Source organism: Arvicola amphibius, chromosome 3, assembly GCF_903992535.2.
Source record: "Arvicola amphibius chromosome 3, mArvAmp1.2, whole genome shotgun sequence".
NCBI classification, from domain to species: Eukaryota; Metazoa; Chordata; class Mammalia; order Rodentia; family Cricetidae; genus Arvicola; species Arvicola amphibius.
This window is the reverse complement of record NC_052049.1, coordinates 144443870-144456921: the sequence shown is the minus strand read 5'-3', so window position 1 is coordinate 144456921 and position 13052 is coordinate 144443870. Positions and strand designations below refer to the sequence as shown.

Sequence of the window (13052 nt, the reverse complement as noted above, 5' to 3'; positions counted from 1 at the left end):
ATCTTATAAATGAGAGTGGAATTAAATTTAGTGACAAAGCTTATATCTTCACAACCTTTAATTTGAAATGTCAACAAAGTATATCCTGAATAGACTATTAGCCTTCAGGCACAAAAATACATTGAACTGTTTACAATTGCTGATATACACAGCATGCTTAATGAGTTCTGTCTTGAAATGTGTTGGAGGCAACGCCGCAGCCCTGAGATGAAGCTGGCCATGGATGAGACTTTCCCAGAGGGCGCAAGGCCCTATGTGGCCCTGGAAGAAGCTGGAGGGAGCACCAGGTTCTTGATGGATTTGGCAGCTAATGAAAATGTAGTTTATGCAGACTTTTAAAATTATTTTGAAGATCTCTGATGATGATGATGATGATGATGATGATGATGATGATGATGATGATGATGATGTTTGGTGAGGCCCTCTAGTTGTATATGCTCCACTTTTGTGACGTGTCTCAAATTTCTCAGAACAGGATCAGATGTTTGTAGAGACCTTGCAAAGATCACCAGAAGTCAAGACCTGGTCAACCACAGGAGGGAGACTGTCTGAACCAACTGGGTGCTGCTGTCTCTAAGAAAGCTAGTCCCTCATCCTTTTTAAATTAAAAAGAGTAACATAACAAGGAGGGCAATTTAAAAAAAAGAAGAAGAAATTTGTTGGAAAAGGAAAACTATTGCAAAGGCAATTAAAAAGATCACTTTAAATTCATTTATAATGCTATTCTCAATCTAGTGACCGACGTAAGAAGATGACAAGTTTAGTGCAGGCTATATAAGGAGCTTCAGGTCAGTCTAGGACAGAGTTCGGATGTACAGTAACAGAAAGCTAATAGGATCTCACTACAGGTGTATCTGAGGTTTGGCCTGGATTTGAAATGTGCCCCCCACCCACCCCAATAATCACCCAACGTATCTTGCTGCTTGGGCTCCTTTGGGATGGCTTCTTGCTTCACTAAACACGTGAGAATTCTGGCTTCTGGATGCTAATACAACACTTTACATCATGCAATGCAATCATTAAAAAGATAACTATAAGCTGTAGGCAGGGAGCAATTTGTAGACGCTGCTACATTCCCAGAGAGGACCATGCTTAATCCATGCGCAAAGATGTAAATTCTAGGAAGTGACACTTTCCAAGTATTGACTTGGGGTCTGTATACAACAAAGATGATATCAAACATTTCTCATTTTATTAAAAAATAAAAGATGGGCTAAAAGCCGGGCGGTGGTGGCGCACGCCTTAAATCCCAGCACTTGGGAGGCAGAGGCAGGCGGATCTCTGTGAGTTCGAGACCAGCCTGGTCTACAAGAGCTAGTTCCAGGACAGGCTCCAAAGCAACAGAGAAACCCTATCTCGAAAAAAAAAGATGGGCTAAAAGACAGACAGCTAAAGAGATGGCCTAGTGGTTAAGAGTGTGGACTGCTCTTGCAGAAGATCCAAGTTTTCAGTTCCTGGTACCGGGGTGTATACAATACCTGTAACTTCTGTTCCAGGGGGAATCAAGTACTTCCTATCTTCATGGGCACCTACAAGCACAAACACGCACACACAGAGAATAATTAAAATAAAATAAATTTTAAACAATATAGAAAAACTGTAATGTGTTGGTATGATCACATGCTGTTTGGATGGTTTTAAAATACTGAAGTGCATGTGCAATCAAAGAGATAGCGTGGTTGGTAAAGTGCTTATTGTATAAGCACACAGAGACCTGAATTCAATGCCCACCACTCATGGAAAAAGCTAGGCATGGTGCCACATACTTGTAATCCCCGTCAAGAAGACAGGAACATTCAGGTCTCTGGTACTTCCAGGCAAGCCAGTCTCACCAACCTGGTAAACTCCAGCCTGCTAGAAACCCTGGCATCTCCAAATGGTGAATGACACCAGAAGAACAAACCAAAAGGCTGAACTGCGGTCTTCACATTCATGCACACCTCCACACATATGTGAACATGCACATATAAACATGTGCACTCATATAATAAAGTTTGACCATTTTGATTCTCCTACCATAAGTGGTGCCTCTTCCTGTGTCCCACATCTGTAACTTAGGACTAATCTTTTTTAGTTGTTGGGTTTTTTTGTTTTGTTTTTGTTTTTTGTTTTTGGGTTTTTTTTGTTGTTGTTTGTTTGGTTGGTTGGTTGGTTGGCTGGTTGGTTGGTTTTCAAGACAGAGTTTCTCTATGTAGCTTTGGAGCTTGCCCTGGCACTAGCTCTGTAGACCAGACTGGCCTTGAATCCACAGAGATCCACCTGCCTCTGCCTCCCAAGTGCTGGGATTAAAGGCGTGCACACTGCCACCCAGCGACTCAGGGCTAATCTTAATGGGTTCATTTCTATGACAGAGTCCTGTGACACTGGTGCATAGTGACTTCCAACACCGGGTTAGAAAGAATCACCGTTCTTTACTGAATCACGTTAATCACTCACTCTTATAGGCTTCTTTTGTGACATGTCCTTTGAGAAGCCACTTGACATACTTGAAGGAATTTGCACCATCTGAAGAAGCCACGTGTAAACATTCAAGTCAACAGACTCAGTCTAAATGTCAAACTGCAAGTAGACTTTATCTTTAAAGTAGACTCTCCAGCCCCCCACACTTTTTAAGACATAGTCATTTTTTTGGTCTTCCCAGCATGGGTACCAGACATTGTGGAGCAAGAAATATTTGTCCTCTTTAAGCCCTTTCTTAAATAGCAATCCACAAAATCTGTAAACATAATGAACTGTCATGGTGGTGGTTTGGATCTGAAATGTTCCCTCAAATGCAGGCTTAAAGGCTCGACCAACACTCTAGTAGTATGTAGAGGCGGAGTCCTGAGAGGAGACCGGGTCATGAGAACAGTACAGTGGATTAATTCATTGGTGAATTCGTATGAATGGGCTAACAGTAGGTTAAGATCCAGTCTCAGAAAAGAGGTCATAGAGGGTCACAGGCTTCTGAAGGGAATATCCTGTCACGTGAGTGTTTTCTTCCTTCTCTCTTTCCTTCACCGTGTCTCCTCCCTTCTTCCACAGACACCACTGAGGTGAGTAACCTCCTCTATCACACGTCCCTGCAGCCAAAATGTTCTGTCTACTCTCAGGCCTAAAGCGATGAAGTCAGCCAGCCTTGGACAAAAATGTCTAAAACTGTCAGCCAAAATAAACATTTTCTTTTTGGGTTCTTTGAATATTTTTTTCCCGAAGTGTTTGTTACAATTACACTGTATATGGTTCTAAGTTCAATACCTCTTTCATTTTGTTTTAATTTTTACAGAACATTAGTATTAAAACTTGAGGACTTCAAATTTTAGGTTAAAATCATTAAGTCTGTAAAACTCTCACCTAACTCAAAATGCTTCTGACAAATCAATAAAAAACAGAAAAACTTTGGAAACTTCATGAGTTACCACTTTACAGTATTTTCAGGTCATGTCTTTATGCATTTCAACTACACACACACACACACACACACACACACACTTTAAAGCATGTTTTCTTTCAAGGGAGATAGAAGTTACTTTCAAATTAGTTCATGTAGCTTATATCTCCAAAGATTCAATTCTTTGTTAAACTGTTACTTGCCTACTTAAATATTTTTATTTAAAGCAGCTGTGACAAGTCTACTTACTATGTAGACTTTGAAAAATCAATGAAGAACACTAAAGTATATATAAAACCTATAATTAAAGCCAGTTGTTAACTTATCAACATACAAAAAATTTAAATCAAATATTACCATTTAAATGAAAAATATATTAAAATGGCATGTTGTGCATAAAAAATAAAATGTTGTATACAAAACTCAAATGTTCTTGTGCTCAGCAAGCAAATATGGACATCATTTGCTCCTTCACATTTTGTTTGGATTTCATTTCAAGGTTGAATTGCAGTATTTAAATGTTATGAATAATGTAAAATCTTCCTTGGGAATCTATGATATGGAAGTAAAAATATTGTGGTTTGGGGTTTCTATTGCAACTACCATGTCAACAAACTTAGTAAGATGTTAATAAAAAACTGGAAAACTTTTGATATCCTATAAATTTTTGTAATCTACTAACGTCATATTCATAATAAAGTATTTAGATAGGATTCAAAACTACTTTCTATCTATGAAGACATAACTTCTTCCAAGCAAGACTGTTCAATGTAAAAATTAATCCCAGATTTTCAGAGATGTGATTGAAAAGGATACAGAGGTTGACAGGAAGGAGTTGAAAAATAAATATATGAACACGTTGTTAAAGGAAAAGGTTGAAAAGGCTCAGAGCTCATGGCCCAGAAAGTTGCATGTCTAGGTTGTATGTGAAATGAAAACCTAAAACAAAACCCAAAACCTGCTTTTCCCTTTACGGGTGGAAATTGATGGAAAGGAAATACTAATTAAAATGGTTGAAATGAAGTCATTATTTAAAACCTAAGGGAGTACACAATATTCATCTAAGGAAGGATGTTAGTTGAGATTATAAATGGGACAATTTATAAGAACAGAAAATAGAGAGGATCTTCAGTGACCAGCACAATTTGACACACACCCATGCACACACCCATGCACACATGCATGCATACATATACACACACACACACTCACACACACACACAAATGTTTCACTCTATGCTAAACTCACTTTCTGGATTGACTAATCAGGTAAGATAAGAATAAAGAAATCAAGAACCTGAACCCTCCCCCTTCACAAGATAATACTTGCAAAGTAATATCCTAGCTAACAGTAAATGTCTGAGGAGATTCCATTACTTCACCTGTGTGGCTACAAAGATTAGAGTTTGGATTGATGATAGAATCCTACATTTATGGTAATAAAGTGTAGCTTTCAGCATTGAGTTCATGGTGAGCTAATTCGTACAACTAATCTGCACAGCTTCAGAAGACAGGTTGTCATCACTAGATATAGTCAAATATCGGGTCAGAGCAAACAAAACTCCTGCTCTAGAGTGTTCTGTCAGTTATCTACAGCCGCTAGGGTTGCCAAGTGTTGGGTACAGTCAGACATGGCCAGATCTGATGATTTTGTGCTGTGTCCTGCTCTGCCTCAGACAGCATGTCCCAAATGTCTTGTATTCTGTGGATGCCAAAGAAATTACAAAAATGTCAAAGAGCTATTTATCTGTCACAATAATGGGTGCTTAAATTACTTAAGTGGCAACACCAGTCGAAAGACATAATCCATACATTAGGAGCTGGACAGACTCTTACAGAGTTTCCTGCTGTCCTGGCTAAAAGACCAACCAAGGGGACTAAGACTTAAAAGGGCTTGCTTTTCATAGCCAAGGAGAGAAACAAAGAAGGCTGTTTTTGGCTGGAGGCCCAAGTCATGACAAATAGCCACCATTAATTGGTGAAAGAAAGCCAAATCCGTTCACATGCTCTGAAACTCACAAGTCAACAAGAGCCGCACTTCTTCAATTTCCAGATGAATGACAGCTTTACGCTTCTGAAAGGAAGCTTTTGGTTCCTAGAAGGATAAAAATCCATACTGGAAGACTTGTAGTCATATTTGAAGTCATCATCTTTTAAGACTCACTGCTGACATTTCAGAAGTTTGTTTTCCTGACTTTGCCTTTCCTTCCACATGAAAAAAAAAATCAGTTCAGTGGTTAAGAAGGCATTGAGCACACCCAAAATCTGCAGCTTGGTACCCAGCAACATCCCTAATAAATAAACACAAAACCAATAGAGTTAAGTAACGTGTCTAGGTGACACTAAACATTTGTAATTTCTGGTGTAGGTAATAAAGATTAGATACGAACCCACAGGTATTATTTTGTATAAAATTTGCATGAATTATATTTTTAATAAGCACTCACAGCATTTTGATGGTTTTCTGTTTCTCTATCTTTGAAATAACAAAGTAAAAAATCAAAATAATTGTGTCAATGTCTAAAGTATATGTTATTCAAAACTCAAGATCCAGAAAGAGTTGAGCTTGACATTACCATACATGAAACTAAGTCAACAGCTCAACTCTCTTTTATGATATTCATCCGTATTTAAGACTTTGTTTGTTACATTGATGAGTACAATTATTCAAAACTGAAACATATAAGTGATATAATCTGAGTATAATTTTAGTGGAAGTGTGTGAGTCTTTTCAAACACAAAGGTTATCAGTCCTCAGTATGTTTCAGAATCACATATGGGGCTGCTAAAATATAAATTAATGAGTCTTAGACAAGGACTTTGATTTAGCTATTCTGATATAAGATCCCAGAGTGTGAAGTTTTTTCACAAGTACCATATGTTTATGCTGCTGGTCCCAGGAAGAAACTTTGAGAACTGTTGATTTAAAGACCTGAGAAGTAGCATGAAAATGTTATCCTTTGTTATTCTAGAATCTCCTGTCTACAATTTATTTTAAATAAATTATTCCTTTTTCTATAATCAACTTAATACATAAGACAATTGGTTTTCTGCTTGTACAAGGCAGAAAAGATTGCTACAGCTAAAGAATGCATGACTATAAGAAATGGAAAGTATCCATATAAAGAATTTACACTTCTTCATAATTCAGATATTAGGAACTTGAAGTTTTTATTTAAACTTCATTTAGGTTATGATTTATCTTCAATTCTATCTCTAGCAAATTTTTTTTCTAAATAAAGAATAGAGGGATATTCTGGGGGGCTTTTTGTATCCGACTATTCAGGGTAGTTTTCCAGAAAAGTGATATGTTCTATCCTACTCTGTGGCTTCATCGTGGAAGTGTACAGGCTATGAATATTGGACTCCTTTCAGTGGGCTTGGAATGTGATTATTTCCCTTCGCTTCTAGGGGACAGAACATGGCTTCACCGACTGGGTGTTGTGTCACCACAAATCTTCATGTGAGAAAAGTGCTCTGTTTCCTGCCATTCGTATTGACTTTAGTCTATTACTACATCTCCGCAGCAAATTAGTCTAAAACTTACTGGGATGCCTTTCAAAACCAACTAAACGTCATAGAAAACAAACTTTCAACATCATCATGTGTTGCTGATAAGCCAACTAATGGCAAAACTACATCCTGTTGGAAACTCAAGAAACTCAAGGACTTGAGATCTGAGTGTGATTTTAGAATACTTTACATCTTTACAAGTTAGATGAGGGCAATTAATATGGCTCATCAGGTGAGGGTGCCTGCCTCCACGTCTGAAGACCTGAGTTCAATCCCTGGCACCCACATGGTATAAGGGGAGAAACAATGAATTCTGCAAGTTTTCCTCTGCGCGCGCGCGTGCACACACACACACTCACCACTGAATAATATAAATTTTATAAAATTATATAAAAAATCAATTAACTTTTTTTTCTGCAGATTACAATTTGCCCAGCATGGTATATTCTTTTCTACTGGAGAGAAACTGATGGGCTCAAGTGTGTACAGTCTCTAAGTTCTCTCATGTACTTAGCTTACATTTCTTTCCATGAGTGAAAAAGAAAATAATGAGCTTGTTCCACAATAACACACAAGTCTTCTATTGATTCAACAGCCAAGAGGATAGAGAAATTTGGTGGAGAGAAAGTTCATTCACTAAAGCGTCTCATCCAAAATTTCCCTCCCACTCCCCTTTTTCTTTTAAAGGAAACCTTTTAGAGTGAAGTTAAGCAATGAATGGGAGTTGGTCCAGTCGCTGCTGCAGGCTCCAACACCACTGAATGCTTTATCTACAGAGCTCTTGCCAAGTTTCCTACTGACAGAGAAGCCCTGAAATATGAACCTAGAAGTCAATTCATCAGAAAACAAATATTACATATAAATTAGCTGGAGGAGATGAAAACTGTACACATTCTCCAACTTCCATAATTATTTTGAAACAAAACAATTCCCTCCTACTTCTGCCAAAGTATTTGGCAAGCATACAAAAGTGGCTACAAATTAGCATAAAAAACTTAATACTGCATTTATCTTTCTAGATTAGTTTAAATAACTTCCAATTTCTTAAGTTTTGTAGGTTGGTATTTTGAAAGAGTAAAGGTATTTTTTAAGAATATGCACATAATTTCCAGACCCTTTAGGTGAAAACAAAAGGGATTTCAGCTGCTAAAATATTTACATTAGGTAAACTTATTAAAAATACAATGAAAAATTCAGAGGATATTGTCAGATCAATATGCAGTTTTAAAGGTTTATTTTACTTTTGAAATTAACCATGAATGAAATGTTTTCTTAAAATTTTTTCACTTAGCAGTATATCTAAATCTATAGTAGAGATTATCATTAGATTATACTTACATTTTATACTCATATTCGAACAGTGGCCACTACATTACAGGGAATATTCTAAATTTACTAACAGATATCAATTTCAATATTTTTTTGAGAAAGAATTTTTCTGTAGCTTTGGAGCCTGTCGTGGAACTAGCTCTCGTAGAGCAGTCTGACCTCTAACTCACAGAGATCCACCTGCCTCTGCCTCCCGAGTGCTGGGATTAAAGGCACGTGCCACCATCACCCAGTCCAGTTTCAATAATTCTTATTAAAAGAAAACTACAGCATATAAAAGTTAGTGGACAGTTGATCAAGTATTTATATTCATATGTGACATTATTTTTTTTAATACCATTTAAATCTATAATGCTCTGGGATGAAAATGGAGCCCTGTCATACCCAGAAAAGTCTTTGGCCGCAGATTCCACAAGTACTATTTCAGGTAGGCTCAGCTGGCAACACTACCATCTGCTTTAGGATAGAGAGAGACCCGTGTCCTCCCTAGGGAGTCCTCCGTTCAGTGATTGATGAGGGCAAAGAGAAAATACTATGGCGATTCCAGCTGATGTTGGGCCAACTCTGGCTGCCCATAGCAGCTCCGGAGGCTATCTTCAGCCTTATACTGAAACTTGACTCATCTCTCAACTCAATCATGTTTCTTCCTCCTCCCTTCCACAGACTGGGATTCCAAGAACACTTCATAATATATGTCTCACCTACTAATCTCCATCTTAACATCTGCTTCCCAGAAAACCTAGCCTACAATGATTTTCCACATACTTCTTAAATACATTTGTGTTAGTGCGTACTTCAGTTGATATATCCTTCTGATTATAAAACTTTTCAGTGAATATTATTGTATTATATTTAGACATTGATAAATAATCTATACTGAAATGTTTATGATATGTTTTACTTAGTGGCTAGTATTTCTTGATTTTAGAATTCCATTGTCTTTTCTAAAGATTTTTCTAACATAGCAAGATATATATCCATAATAATACTACAATTTAAAGTCTCACTACAAACTGTAGATAGATTTTCATTTTCAACCGTGCCAGTTTCTGTAGTAACAGAGAGTGGTCAATGAATGTTACAACCACATTAATGCTCTAACTCCTGAAAAATATACTAAAAGTACTACTATTTTTTAAACCCTTATTTGTTAGATAGACACTGTGTTGATGGTATATTGTAATTCTCCTCTGGCAAAATAGCAATATAAAGTCCTATTTTGAAAGAGATGAAATAGTATTCATTTTATAATTTTATAATACAATTTTATAATAAAAATATATTCATTTTATAATTTCCTATTGAATAGGCTAATGTACTGGATAGTTTATGTCAATTTGACCCGAGCTAGAATCAAGTTGGAAGAGGGCACCTCCATTGAGAGACTGTCACCACTGGAAAATGCCTTCAATGCATTTTCTCCCCGGCCTCTCCATCATCAGTTCCTACCTCTAGGGTCCCACCTTGAATTCCTGCCTGACTTCCTTTGTTGGTGAAAGGGTTAGCTGAAAGGAACATTTTTGTTCCCAACATTCTTTTGTTTGTTCACGGCAATAGAAATCCTACCTAAGACAGCTGTTGGCTCCAGGTCCTGCAGTATTGCTGTGGCAATGCTAATTGTGTTTGGGGTGGGCTTGTGTTGATGTTGAAACTTGAAGCTGAAGAACCAGCTGAGAGCTCAGGGATGAGTATGGAATATGCTGTCCTCAAAAGAAAGGAAAGGCTATGGGTTAGCAGTGATTCATTTGTGTTTTGAGTTGACAAGGGGTCAGTTATGATGGCTGCATTTATATCAACTCGACACAGCTAGAGTAGTTTTGGAAAAGGGAACCTCAACTAAGAAAATATCTTCATCAGATAGACCTGTGGCCTAGCCTAGGCACACTTTCTTGAATAATGATTGATGTGAGAAGACTCAGCTCACTCTAGTGGCACCCCTGGGCTGGTGGTCCTGGATGCTGTTAAGAAAGGCTGAGCAAGCTATAAGGAGCAAGCCAGTAAGCAGCATTTCTCCATGGTATAACAGTTTCTTCCCAGACTAAAACACTACAACCTATAGGGAAGCTCTCTAAACAGGAAGGGAAAGACTCAAAGTAGCTAAGAGTCTTTCCTCTCTCCTCTCAAACCAAGAGAAGCTGAGCTGCAAAAAAAAAAAAAAACCAGAACTGAAACCAGACCCACTGCCTGAAAGATACAAAAGCCTGAAGAGCTGCCTGGAAGGTTCAGACCAGCTGAGCCACCTGGAAAGCACACTGCCCAGCCTGTTAAGCTACCTACAGGCTGTGCGCTGTGCTCCAGGTTCCCAGGTTTACAAGCTGTCACTCCTGCTGGGGTGGGGTTTGCTGATACAGCTATCTTGGAGGCATTTCTGCCCTTGTAACTGATATCAATAAAACCTATTGGTTCACCAAATTGGATGCTGTTTGTATCCATACTTTTGTGTGTCATGAGTTCCCCATCTGGGGTGAGTAGGCATGTGTTGTGTCTTTCCAGGCGAAGTTTTGTTACAACACCTCTGCATCGGTTCCTGCTTATAGGTTCCTGCTTTGTATTCTTGTTCTGTCTTCCTTCAGCAATGGAAGTCCTAATACAGTTTATTTAAGATCTAAATTTCATAATTATTTATTGGCAGAACCAAGATCTCAAGCCAAATATTTTGGTACCTGTCCCTCTATACTTCATTAGCTAGCTCTGGACCTCCTAGTCATAGTGCTTCTTTTAATCTCCCATACTCAACAGTTAAGTAAATACTTGTAAGGACTTCTTGGCAAGCATCCCAAAAAGAAGTCTTCTGCATTTCCACATCCGAGATGTTATCCAAAAGCATGTCTTGTTAAAGTAAGGTTTGCTCTGTGCAGTGAAGAGAATGATGTGCCAACTCTCAGAATATCCTTGTGCTAATCCCCGTGTCCTCTTACATGACAAAGATTCACATGTTGCTATTACAAGTCTGAGTAGGATGGTTATCCTAGATTAACTCTTAGGAATGGACTTACAAGGCAGAAACAGAAGAGTCAAAAATCAAAGGAATTATGGCAATAGAAGGATAAGGATGAGGAGACGGGGTGAGTAGGGAAGGCTGGAGGGAGGGTGAAATGGGAAGGCAAAAGAGATAAACAAAGATAAAAATGCTGTTACTTGCTTCAGTTTAACCGACTGTGCTTTGCTTTGATTCTTTTTTTTCCAGTTTATTTATTTTTTATTAAAAATTGCCATCTCCTCCCCTCCTCTTCCCCCTTCCCTCCCCTCCCCTCCACCCACACCCCCACTCCCTCCCTCTTGAGGCCAACAGCCATCAGGGTTCTCTACACTATGTTGAGTCCAAGGTCCTCCCAACTCCCCCCAGGTCCAGGAAGGTGAGCAACTGAACTGACAAGGCTCACACAGAGCCCGTCCATGTCGTAGAGACCAAGCCCATCGCCATTGTCCTTGGCTCCTCGGTCAGCCTCCACCATCAGCCACCCTCAGAGAGTCCGATTTGGTCGCATGTTCCATCAGTCCCATTCCAAGTGGACTTGGTGGTCTCCCATTAGTTCTGTCCTGCCGTCTCAGTGGGTGAACGCGTCCCTCATGGTTCTGACTTTCTTTCTCATGATCTCTCTCCATCCACTCCTCATCAGAACTTTGGGAGCTCAGTCCGGTGCTCCAATGTGGGGCTCTGTCTCTATCTCCATCCATCGCCAGGTGAAGGTTAGGGAGATCATGTGCTTTGATTCTTGAAGCAGAAATGATAGCATAATGTTTCAATGCTTATAGAAATTAAGCTTGTAATATTTAATTATAAAGCACCAGAAAGCATCCTCCGTGCTTGCAATTCTGCAGACTCCTTCATGTGTAAAAGATGAAGTGAGCTAGAGTGGCTAATTTTTGTTTTTTATATTTATTTTTATTTATTTTTTTATTAAAAGTTTCCATTTCCTCCTCTCCTCCCACTTCCCTCCCCTCCCCTCCACCCACACCCCCACTCCATCCCTCTCCAGGCCAAATAGCAGTCAGGAATCCCTCCACTATGGGAAGTTCAAGGTCCTCCCAATTCCCCCCAGGTCCAGGAAGGTGAGCATCCACACTGACAAGGCTCCCACAGAGCCCATTCATGCGGTAGAATCAAAGCCCAGCGCCATTGTCCTTAGCTTCTCAGTCAGCCTTCACTGTCAATAGAACCTTCATCTGGTGATGGATAGAGATAAAGACAGAGACCCACATTGGAGCACTGGACTGAGCTCCCAAAGTTCTAATGAGGAGCAGAAGGAGGGAGAACATGAGCAAGGAAGTCAGGACTGCGAGGGGTGCGTTCACCCATTGAGACGATGGGACAGATCTAATGGGAGATCGCTAATTTTTGTTCTTACACTTAGAGTAGAGATAAATATATTTTATGATCCCACAAAATATAGTGCTAATATTACCAGAAATAGGATTCATGGAAAACCTACTTTCCATTTTAACTGTCGAATATTAGTGAGCTGAAGAATAGAATGACGTTCTTTTTCCTTCAGTTAACTACTGTGTGTGAGGGAAAAAAAGTCAAATACACACACATAATATACAAAATTGAACTTTAATTTCATAACAAAATACTACCCTGTAATTTTTACATGAGAATACTATTTACCTCTTATACTCAACTGCATTCCCTACAGTAGCTTGGAAAATAAATCCTCACTATAAAGAGGAGTGGCTCAAACAGCTGAAGGTCGCAAAAGGGGTTTGAAGGAGAAGGTAATGTGGCAGGCACAGGGTTATGTTCTCAGATTGTTCACCAGAGACAGGATTGATACACTAGGTTCCAGGATGTGGACAGCAGATTCACTTCAGCTTAGAGTTCATTTAGTGTCAGCCT

At 38.9% G+C, this 13052-nt stretch overlaps 1 pseudogene; it reads left to right on the top strand.

Moving 5' to 3' along the window:
- Positions 1–207: 207 nt before the first annotated feature.
- On the top strand, positions 208–418 carry LOC119809420 (annotated as a pseudogene).
- The last annotated feature ends 12634 nt before the right edge of the window (positions 419–13052 follow it).